Here is an 11,971-nt window from a genome sequence, read left to right as displayed (position 1 = left end):
AGGGGGAGGGAGGGGAAGCATGGAGGGGGAGGGAGGGGAAGCGTGGAGGGACAGATGGAAAGGAGAGGACAGGAAGGTTGAAGGGCAGGTGAAAGGAAGGCCACTCATTGATTTATCTAAGGAGCAGCAAATGTAAAAAAAGCTTCAACGTAGAATGTAAAATAATAGAGAGCAAGGCTGGGTCTGGATAAAAAAGAGTGCAGCTGATAGAAGTAAGTACTGCAACATTAAGTACTTGTAATAAGATGTAAGACTGATTTAATAACCAATAACAATGCAGATTACTGTGACTGCTTTGCTATAGTGACATTATTGGTAAGCTCGGGGCAGATATAAGAGGGCAATATATAGTTAACGCTAAATATTTAACAATAGTGAGTATATTCAGTTCTCATATTTAATGTATGGTGCAGCATGTCGGAGTCATTACATTGAGTCAACATAATGTATAGGTATTTGTAAACATAACATGTTTATGTGCCTATATCATCTACTTAGATGGTGTAGATCTGTGACGACTTCGTCACTATGGACTGACGGTTTTGGGCCGGGTGATATTGCACTTTATTAGCGTGATTGCACAGTACAGTTAACATTGCGTATTTGCACATAATTTATACTAATTATTGAAGTAGTATTTTTTTAACTGATTAAACCGTATTTATTGAAATGTCGTCTGGATGCTGGGATAAGGATGACAGCGGTTGAGTGTAATCAGGGTGCAAATAATATGTTGAATGTCTGTGGCTGATGATTGTGTGCACGTGGGGCCCTGGGTTGTCTCCTCCCCCCTCACCTGTGTTTAATTGCTCCCCCTCACCTGTGTCTAATTAGTCTGTATATTTAAGTGCTGTTTCTTGTAGTGCTGAGAGGCTGATAGGGTGTGTGAGATCCTGGTGGCTGCAGGCTGGGCTCGCGTGAACAGCAGCAGGATTGAGGCTGTGTGAACTTTGTGCACATTGTTTTAATAAATGCCCACGTCGGGTTATATTTTTGGACGTTCTGCCTCTGCCTCCTTGCTTGATCTGGGCCACTCAACGGTCAGTCTCACAAGATCATAACTTCAAAAAGGGGTGGATGGTTGTATTGCCATAAAAGTACATTTAACTACAAGAATATATTGACATTTTGGGACTAAATGAGGTCTCCCTGAGGTCACTGCACCTAGCCAAGAAATAGTTCAGAACTCAACATTTAGTTTCACATGGGTTTTTATTCAGGCTAGCTTTTTTCTCTCTGTCAAAAGTGTTTATACTGAGCTAAACTTAACGGCTGCTGAAGGTAGCTTCATTTTGAATTTGCAGAGAGAAAACAACAAGAGAGTTTCCACAACTGGATCTGCGGCACAAAGTAGTTAATGTTGCTGCTGATGGGGGAACATGGGAGAACATTGAGAAGTGGAACAGAGAAACCAATGTAGCACAGCAAGGAAAGACTCTAACTTATGTTCTTGACTTACTTAATGAAATATGGGCTATGACTATCACATCTGCTCGTGTATAAGGGAATCAGACTCAGAGGGAGCTGCAAAAACAAAGATGTGTCACTCATTGTTCTATTCATAACATGTTTCAACTGAGGCACTGAATTGGGAGTTTCAACTCTTTTTCTTCTATTCAGTCGTTGTGAACGGTACGCTATTTTCTCCTGGAGCAAAGGGAAGAATGGGGAGGGTGAGAGGTGGCTCGGGATCGCTGAGAGGCTTTGACTAAGATCCCCTCCCACCAAACCTGACTGGTACAGTCACCATGGCAACTGTTCTTTGGGGCCGAAAGGTGAGTTGGGAAGGGGAGGAGGCTAGCCTGAGAGTGGACACAAACAGAACACGCATGCGCACAAACGGATAACGCCCAAAGCCATGATGTGATGGAGCTCTATGATAAGACCGTGGAGATTAACAGTCCTGGTCGGGCCTGTGTGCATTTGCAGAGATCGGATCCACCAGCCTCCATAGGACGAACAGGAGGCTATTATAAACTCAGCCTGCAGCTATATCGACAAAAAAACAGCAGGCAGGATGACATGCAGGAGTTACAGAGGAGACAGGGATTCAGCTGTCTCTGTGACAGGAGGCTGATGTGGGACGATTGACTGTTGAGGGCAAATTGGATTAAGTGTCATAAAAAACTTTCCTACAGAACCGAAATAGCCCCAGTCGGGGTTGAATGTTAAAACAGATCTGACAATCACAGTCAATTAGGGAAATCATGAGGCTCAAATGTGAAGAAAAAAAACGGTTTGTGAATATTGTTTAAAATTAATGGGTTTTATTCTAAACTGAAATATATTCCTGCCTTGAGGGTGATTTAATGCCATAATACGTTACAATCTGTGATAAGAGAATTATGTAAGCACAGAGGCGCTTTGAAATACCTAATGTTTTCACATGTACAGTATCTGCTGGAAAATATGTGGGTGAGAATCCGTAAAACTTGACACATAAAATTGTCACAAAACACCATAGAGCTTCCATCACAGCTAGCCTCCTACAGTATATGGGCTGGATGTAATATATGTGGTCAACTGAATAGGTAAGGTATATGGGAGCTAACCTGACAACAACAAAAGATGAAACATGAAGAGAGACTGTTTGAAGCAGAGGAGGATAAGTCTGAATTGATCAGCAAAAGATGCGGTCACATAGTTAGAGACATTTTAGAGGCACACAACAAAGGAGAAGGCTCTTCTAATAAATGGGTAGTACAGCAGCGAGGACCGTGATGTACTGCCAGCCTCCTCAGAGTTTTATCTAAAGCATGACGTTGTGTCTCTCTCAGAATTCCTGCTCAGCTCAACACTAATTTAAGTTCCACTGTCAACCAAAACCTTTGTTTCAAAGCTCTTCAAAGCACTCAGAAGTCTGTATGTTATCAAGAGTGTGAACTGAATGGATTTTTCAACATGAATAATGTGCTTCAGCCAACAGCTAATTATGTGACTTTCCTCGAATGTGAGAGGCTTCTCTAAAAGCACATTTAAAGCACCTCACTGTTGGTATTGAATGCTTTAAGTAATTGACTGCCAATTGGGAACATATTCCAAACAGGCAAGCTTTTAGTATAGTTTCCTTTTAATGTTTTGTGATTGCCAATGCTGTAAGAGAATCAACTTCTTGAGACGGGGGTCATATTTGCATTTATGGAAACTATCATTTGAAATACGGTAGGTTTCCAAGAGATATGTTTTTGGGGGATAAACCTTGGCAGATGCCTATAGATGAAAAGTGGTATAAAAAGCATAATGTAACAAAGACTTGCTTTAAATGTACATAGAGTCACCTTTAATATCCTTGAGAAATGGCTGTAGTTGCTTGTGCTTATCCAATGCCTGTTTTAACTTGAGTCCACAAGCTGCCTGTGTTGGTGTCAGTTTTATTGATCAGATAAGTGGCAGATAAGCAATTCGTTTTTTTTCAGGCTGCCACTAACAGGTTCACCTGCTGAGTTGGTCCCAATGTGCACTAAAGCTGGTTAACGGCATTTCTGTGGTGCAGGTTATTGTATAGCTGTTTGAAAGTATGACACACATCTTTCAATATAATATAACTTTTTTTTTCTGTTTGTGTATGAAGCTGTGGACTGGGAGTTAAAGTTATTCATATTGATCCAAGTAAATTAATATAACTGCCAAATGCCATTCATGTTTTCCCTTAACCAAATACACACCATAATATTTAAATCATATTGCATTTGAAGCTCTCTCAGGTATGGCTCCTAAACAAAATGTATACTTAGGACGGACACACACACACACACACACACACACACACACACACACACACACACACACACACACACACACACACACACACACACACACACACACACACACACCCCCACCCCCTTTGGATACATTACCTACTGAGAATTGGTGGAAACAAGAGACGTCTAGAGTGTAAAGCTAAAATATTGTTTTATTATTATATTAAGTATTTGATGTTGTTCTCAAAGAAGATATGAAAGCCACACATACAAGTATGGTGCATAGAGACCTCTTTCTTACAATGGGAAAATAGAATCAAATACATTGGGATTGTGACATACATATTACCACTTCAATCACTGAAGAGTTTACCATGAATCAAACCTCCCAACAACAGATTTCATATATAGCTACATAATCGGGTCTGCTAAGGTACTGAAAAAAGAAAATCATTCACACAAACATCTGTATAGACACCGGTTATGTGTTTGTTTCTGTGTGAACCACTAAGTATGCAAATGGAGCAGTCGATGCTGTTCGAGGCTAAAGGCAAACATGGGCAGCGTGCTCAAGGCTTATCTTTTAAAGGTACAGTGAACAGCAGCTCCCGCCCCCGCACGACAGGCCCACTTTATCCTGGCAGGCCACGCTACGATAAGTCTGAGCTCAGAGAGGAGAGGGGCCCAGTGAAGTCAGGCCAGGATCTGGCTTCAGATCAAGTGGGATAAACTCTCCAATGACACACGCACACACTCACATTCTCACAAACACACACAAACAAGACAAAAAGGTTGTCTGCAAAGAAAAAGGAAGAACAAACCATGCAGAATATCAGTGCCCATGTACAATGCCAGTCCTCCCATGGCTTTAGTTCTGCCCTGTTCTCCTCGTGGCTGAGAGACTGAGCAAAACCCCCGATGGCCTTTCCACCATCTAATCCCCTCTCCTTGAACAATAGGCCTGGTCAGCCTGCTGGAAGCTCGAGGAGCCCCTGCGTCTTTTATCAAAGTCAAACAACAGAACAACACAGGCTGTTGCTGAAGGTCTATTGCTCCGCCTCGTATCTCTGTGCTCGGCAAGAGAGGAATCAATGGCGTCCGTCTGAGTGATAAGAAGGGGAGCATGATGGTCAGCTGTGCAGCTTGTACATATTTGCTCCGAGTGTATCAGTGCCTACGGGGTGGCTGGTACCTGGAGGTCACAGATAAGGCTCGTCGCAGAACCTTCTCTGAGATAAGTATTTGAAGTCGTAACCTTTACGCATGTGGAGCCAGGGAGCAAAGAATGCTGACCATGCACGCTGTGCGGTCTGAACGAACAATGGGGGAGCTGTGCTGACTGAAATGACAAGGGGATACAAAAAAAACCCAGCAGGAATCTTGGTTTTGTCTCATCAGAAGGTATGCTGAGTGTGTAACCATCTCCGTATGGCCATTTGCATACTCCCCAGATAATATTGCATGCCAGTCTTTCTTTTGTCTCCTCTTTTTTTATCTCCCTGCACATCGCATAGTGCCTACAACTGGAAGTAGCTGCCTGACGTCTTCTTGAAGACCAAAAATACTTGACAGCAGGGTTCGATACTCACAGCATCCTTTTGCACCTCTTCCCCAGGCTATTTACAATACCAAAGCTTCATTAACCAGAAGAGAACAAAACTCCTCTTGTTGCAGAAGGGAAAGAGTTGAACACAAACAGCCAATTAGGATCAATGCCTCTAAAATCAATTTGGCATGTAATACTGTATATGTGCCCTGTGGCTTATTGGAACAAATGAAGCAGTGGGGCTCAATGTGTGTTTAACCTTTACAAGAGGGAGAGGAACATTGCTTTTCTTTTGTCCTATACAGCTAGTTTATTGATATCATTTCTTCACTTCCTTGGTCACGCCTTCTTTCCAACACCAGTTTTTTATCCATCTCTATGGACATCATTGTTTCCTTAGTTGTATTGCTAAAAGTTCAATTAACTGTTATTTTTTCTTCTCCCTCCCCAATGCTTTTTTTTCTCTGCTCATATCAAACAAATCTGTTACTCTAATCTTGTTGATCTTTGATATGCCTTATTCTCAGCAGGGGCCTTTTTTAGTGGCTTAGACAACTCCATTAATGGGTTCTTCCAAATCAATAACAGCCAGGCGCTGTATACGTTAACATACACTTATACTGCATAATTTTCCACATAATTGATCCTAATCCATGCATTAGCACACATGTTTCGCCTCGGTAATTAAGGCTTTTAAGAATATGCACATTTATTCATGATACCATCCATCAATGCCAGGTTGAGGCATGCATGCACATGTTCTGTAAGACGGAAATACAATCTCTAGCCCACACAACCTCAGATGAGACAGACTTTACATCAAACTGTGGCACACTGAGTAAGTGTGTCAGCTTGGTACCCCTCTAATTATTAATGCAGCTTTCGACTATGCGTTAGCAGTAGCCTGAGGGAGTCGTATGATACTGTGTTACTTAGAGAGGAGGGTCATGAGGTATTCAGTGGAGAGTTTGTATGTTGAGGCACAAATTCAATTACAGGCACAAAAATATCTCTTCATCCCAATTCCAAACGCAAATGACCCAGTGTGTAAACATTTATCATCAGTCATGTGTTTGTGCAGTTGGTGTCCTTTTCTGTTCAACAAACAGAACAGTGTTATCAAATGTGTGCTAACAGGCCTCTATCAGTTGGATACTTTGGAAATCTTTATCCAATTAACAAAAACAAGTTTTTTTTTTTTTACAAACCTCATTAAATAATATGTAGAGTTACAGTAGGCCATACTGTACAAGTGAACTAATGTGACTGTAATCTTCAAACACCTCTAAAACAGAAACAGGTCTACATTGCCATTTGTAAACTTAGTGTGAGTTTAAGTTAGGTTAGTCTAACAGCCTAAACTAATAAACAGCAGTAAAACACTGTATACACAAATGGGTATTCTGAGTTTAAAAAACACAACTACTTTCTAAAAGGTGACTAGCAAACATGTATTCAGTCCTGGTTTTTAGGAGTTGTATAATGTTTCAAAAAATTCTTAGAGGGAAAACGAATCTTAATAAAAGTCAAAGAAAACCACAGCCCTGAGATTTGATGATATTTCTGTGAATACTAACAGCTAAAAGGTTTCCCAGTAGATGGGCAGAGCTGGAAGAGGCTGCTTTTAGAAACTAGGCTAGCAAACCACCCCCNCCCCCCCCCCCCCCCTCATAAGCCGGCCCTCAGGAGTACTCACAGTTGGTCTACAGAACCATATCTATTGTGCATGGTCTGAAGGGGAAATGCCTATAGATCAGTGCATACAAAGGGAAGGCACATTAAGATGTGTTTTTACATCTAAAAGAGTAAACAGGCTTCTACAGGCAATAAGAGTTGAACATTTGCAAATGAAAGATAACCCAGCTCAAAATACACCCTAGAGCTACACGGTGTGCAAGTTTGTTTTTACTTATTAAACATTTCAAAGAAAGACTAAATGTTAGAAATACAATAATCCTACAGCTGGAGAGAAAAACAGAACTTTGGTCCGCCTTCAACCTTCATTTACTTTCCTCTGAGATTCCTGTTGCCAGTGAAGCTGGTTTTGGAACCCACACATGCATAACAATTTCTCACAAAGGGCAGAATTTCACTCTATGTTTCTATTCCCAGTGCACTTGGGCAGCATCTTCCTTCCACTCAGTGCTTGTACCGTGAAACCATTTTGAAATGCAATACTGTTGCCCTGTTGTTTAATCAACTGACGACATTTTGAACAAGTTTGACACATCAAATGGTCAAAAGCCATCTCACATTTCCAATAAAGTGGACTAGAGCAAGTTACACTTGAAGTGCAATCGGGCCTCATTACACACACTTATTCCCCAACACACACAAAGTGAAACACAGCCTTTCATCCACATCTTCATTATTTTAAAGTTATAACAGAAAAAGCCTGAAAGTGGTAAACTTGTTGCTTCTATGCAACTTGGGATAATCTACAAAATAATCCCTGCCAATTGATAGTTGTAAATCATCATAGTAATAAGGCAATGAGTGTGGTTGTTTTTCTTGAGAGGCCTCACTATACTGTACATAAGCTGGTCTTTTATATTGTTATTTATGTAGGTCATGTTATATATGTTGTATTTTAATGTGTTAAGAATGTGTATGGCTGCAACCTTTGCCTGGAAGAAAGAAATAAGGAAATAAAATACATAGTTTTAAGAAGCTTTACAAAAGGGAGAAACACATATTTTTTGGTAATACTTAACCAAGATCTACATCTTTGCAAATGTTTTAAGATGCATATAACAATGTCTATTCAGCCTTTCCACAACTTTCTACTGGCACAAAGGAAATCCTCCTCGTGACCGATGTAAATACAAAATGTAGCCATCAGAGGCTTTAGAAAGGTCAAGGTTAATGTGCACATAAACCAAGGACCGTCAATACCTTCCATTGATCGGGGATCAAACTGCCAACACACAAGTGATTCAGAGTGTTTAGGAATTCATTAATTAATCAACTTGATCAGCCCTCTACTTTCAGTCAGAACCCATACAGTGCTTCACACAAGGCAGCACAATTATTTAGGGGCAACATGCATCGTCACATGCTTTAGGATCTTAGCTTATCAAAGACTTAAAGTTGTATTTAAGATAAGAAACTCAAGCAGTAAGGAAGACCACTTATCATTAGTCATGCCATGCTGATTAATGATAAGTAATCGCTTTTAACCTTTGCTTCAGATGGATATACTGTATGTGTTCAGCATTGTGAGGCTAATATTATTTATGATTTTGATATAAAAAACAGATTTATATTACTTTATTTACACACTGCTTTTTATCTTACAACCATAATCCAGTTTGAACAATCCAGCATCTCATGTACGTATACCACAGATCTGTGCACATCTTTGTCCTGAAGGCATACTTGTCCTTGCTTTTTGTGCATTCTCTCCACCAAACAAAGCTGGTAAGGAGAAGGACTAAAGGTGAAACCCACCAACCACACAAACCCTTTTCTATTGTTCACTGTATCTCTCACCCTGTTTCTCTTCCTTTTCCCTGTCTCTCTCAATCTCCATCATGACTTTAACATGCCTCTAGCATGCAGGTCATCTGACAGCACCAAACAATGAGAACAACATAAAGAGGAAGAATGGGTGAAGCAGAGGCGGAGAGAGAAAAAAACCGATGCGGAGGCAGAAGAAAAATACTAGTGCAGAAACAGAGGGGTATTACGATCTCACGCATTATGTTTAAAGCCTTGCACATCTGAGCAAAGCGAAGAAGATCGCCAGAGGAAGCAAGAGAACAGAGGCGAGAGGAGAAGCCCATGATGAGAGAAGACAAGAGAGTGGGCCATGAGGAGGTGAACTGGTAAATAGAAGTGATGAGAAAAGAGTGGATATTGGGGCCAAATGCCAAAACTGCGAAAAACTCGATGGGAGTGTAATGGTATCAAAGTGACAGAGGAGAGAGTGCAATAAGGACCAAAAAAGACAAGGCAGCAATTGTGAAATATGGTGCAAATTCCAGTAATTACCATGAATGAGAGCACTGTTGCATGCAAGCACTAATCTAGGCCCCCTCTTCAACCTCTAAACTTTAAGTATGACCACCTTCAAAAACTCATATCCTTTTGTCACTCAAAATCCTGTTCTCCACTTTGTTTACTGTTTCCCTCAAAAACATCCCCTCCTCTTTCATCAATCCTGCTTTGTTTCATTCCCACCTCACCACTCTGGCGAAAATTCAATCCACTCGTTATGATTCTCGATTTCTGTTGTTTCCTGTTCCCAAAACAGCGCTCCTCTGTTTGGCTCTTTCCTTTGCTTTCTGCACCTGCCTCACATGTATTCTGCCTGCTTGTTCTCATCTCTGCAGATACCTTATTCCCTGCTTACCTTCTAATCTTTTTGTTCTTCCCTCAGTTCCTCTCTTTAGTGGTTTCCCTCTCTCTACCAGCACTCACGACCCCTTCCCCAGCTACTGTTTCCATCTCCCTGTTTCCATCTGCGTCTTTGTCCTCCCTCTTGACTCACTGTCTTTCTACACAATGAATCCAGAGGGTTTTATCTCTTTTCCCTCAATGGCTTTGCCACTCTTCCTAATCCCTCATCTCCATCAGCTTCCCTCCCACTCCCTATCACTCTCTCCATGTGCTTTCCTTGCTTCTTCCGTTCCATCGTCTTCACACTCACAGTTTGCTCTTTTTTCATCCCATATCATATCCCCACATCCCCATCCACCCTCCTATTGCATTTCTACCTCTCACACTCTCTGACATGCAATCCCTCTTTCCTCTATCCAGGGCACTCTTCTTTTTCCTCCGTTCCACTTAAGCCTTCCTTCTTTTTGCATTTCCCTGATGGATACATGCACACCAAACACATATACAGTATGGACGCTCATAGCTCCAAAACACACACACACACACACACACACACACACACACACACACACACACACACACACACACACACACACACACACACACACACACACACACACACACACACACACCCCTCTATCACCGCCTAAACACGTTTGCATTTTGTCAAACTATATATAATTGCCGTTGCTCCTTGTCTGTCGAGCAGTACCTTCAGCTCTCTCGGCTGAATGCACTCTTACAGTATTGGCAGAAAAAGCATTTGCAGAAAATAACTCGGCCCATTATAGTGAGAGATGACTGACATCTAATGCATCACTCGAGGGTGTCCATCTGTTTGCTCCTAATGGCTGCACAGCATTTTGGTCCATTGCCACTTTAGTAGATGTGGGGATAATGCAGCTACTTAGTAATATTTAATACTGAATTAGTTACTGTCAGAGTATCATGGAGAAGTAATGCGTGACAACATAAATAATTATTTAGCGCTGAGCCTCTAAAATGTGTTTACTGATCCAGACCCTTACAACGTGACGGCCATTCAGATCCATAAGATGCAATAGAGCACCTGATGCCAGTGTTAGAAGAATTTTGTATTTATATTTCATTCGGTATAACATATAACATGATGCAGAGTTTTAAGGCTGCTTAGTGACTCTGCTACTTATGGATGGCTGCATTAGACATGCCTAAAGAAAAGATAATACATTCAGAAGAATCATGTAGTGGAAATTAAAAATTCAGCTCTGGGCACATGACCATCTCCTTAAAAGTATTGCATCTACATTTCTTCAACATTCATTAAAGCTATTCAAGAGAATGAATTTATATTCAGTGCGCCTCTTTGCTCTGGTTTCATAATTTTCTACATTTTAAACTTCGTGCAATTAAAAAAAAAGCAGAAACTGCATTTTCTCTTGGGCCAACAGAGATAAGGAAAAAGTCTCTTGTGAAAACTTATGGGAACACAAACCAAAAACAAGAAGTTATTACATTTTTCTTTTAAGTTCTTTCAGTGCACACTGAACCTAAAAAACAACTTCATTAATAATCTCTAAACCTTTGCAAAGTACTCTACAGCTATTGAGGACTTTAGCAGTGTGACAAATGAGCACTCAATAAGAGTATTGGTGCAGCCTCAAACAATCTAGGTCTTTCTTTAATGTGATATTGTTTAGGAAAGATAATGGCTTTCTGAGCCTCATTGGAGTTTGCATAATGCAGCATAGGCAGGCACAATTTTCAAAAATAGCCAGTGTACTGTGAACAGAGTGGAGGTAGGGTAAATGACTGAAATTATTTAGATGCAGAGCAGGAAAGAAAAGAGTTTGAGAAAGGGAGCCCTATTCAAGCCTCACACACTTTACATGGTGCTCTCAGCTCCTTTCTGCTGTCAGCCAGGCAGTGAGCTTGTACCGAGGGGCCAGAGAGGGGCACAGCTCTTAAGCTAAGTGTCGATGGAGCAGGGAAACGTTGCAGTTGAGGCCAGGCTTAAGGCACTCTAATGCAAATGTGATGCTCGTAGAAGCACACATCAGTGATCTAATGAGCTTGTTTTGGTCCTTTCTGAGGTTTTACATTTTACAGGGCTACTTAAGAAATCTAACGGTTCAAAATGCAGATCATTCATCTTGATTCGATGTTTTTGGCTGGTGCAGGGCTATCATGGACCAAGCCAGCTCAAATAGAGATTGACACTTGTTCTTTATTATTATGTAATGGCAAACCTGGATCGCTTTGCCATCCAAAAAGAGTTTTGAAAGAAGAGGCTGTAAAAACGGGAACAATACGTGATGGAGAACAATGAGTTCACCCGCGCAAAAATGCACTCACACACACAAACAAATAGAGAAGGCCCCTCACTCAAAGTACAACTCTACCC

Source organism: Notothenia coriiceps, unplaced genomic scaffold (assembly GCF_000735185.1).
Source record: "Notothenia coriiceps isolate Sejong01 unplaced genomic scaffold, NC01 NC01_scaffold00036399, whole genome shotgun sequence".
Lineage (NCBI taxonomy): Eukaryota > Metazoa > Chordata > Actinopteri > Perciformes > Nototheniidae > Notothenia > Notothenia coriiceps.
This window is presented reverse-complemented; position numbering follows the sequence as displayed.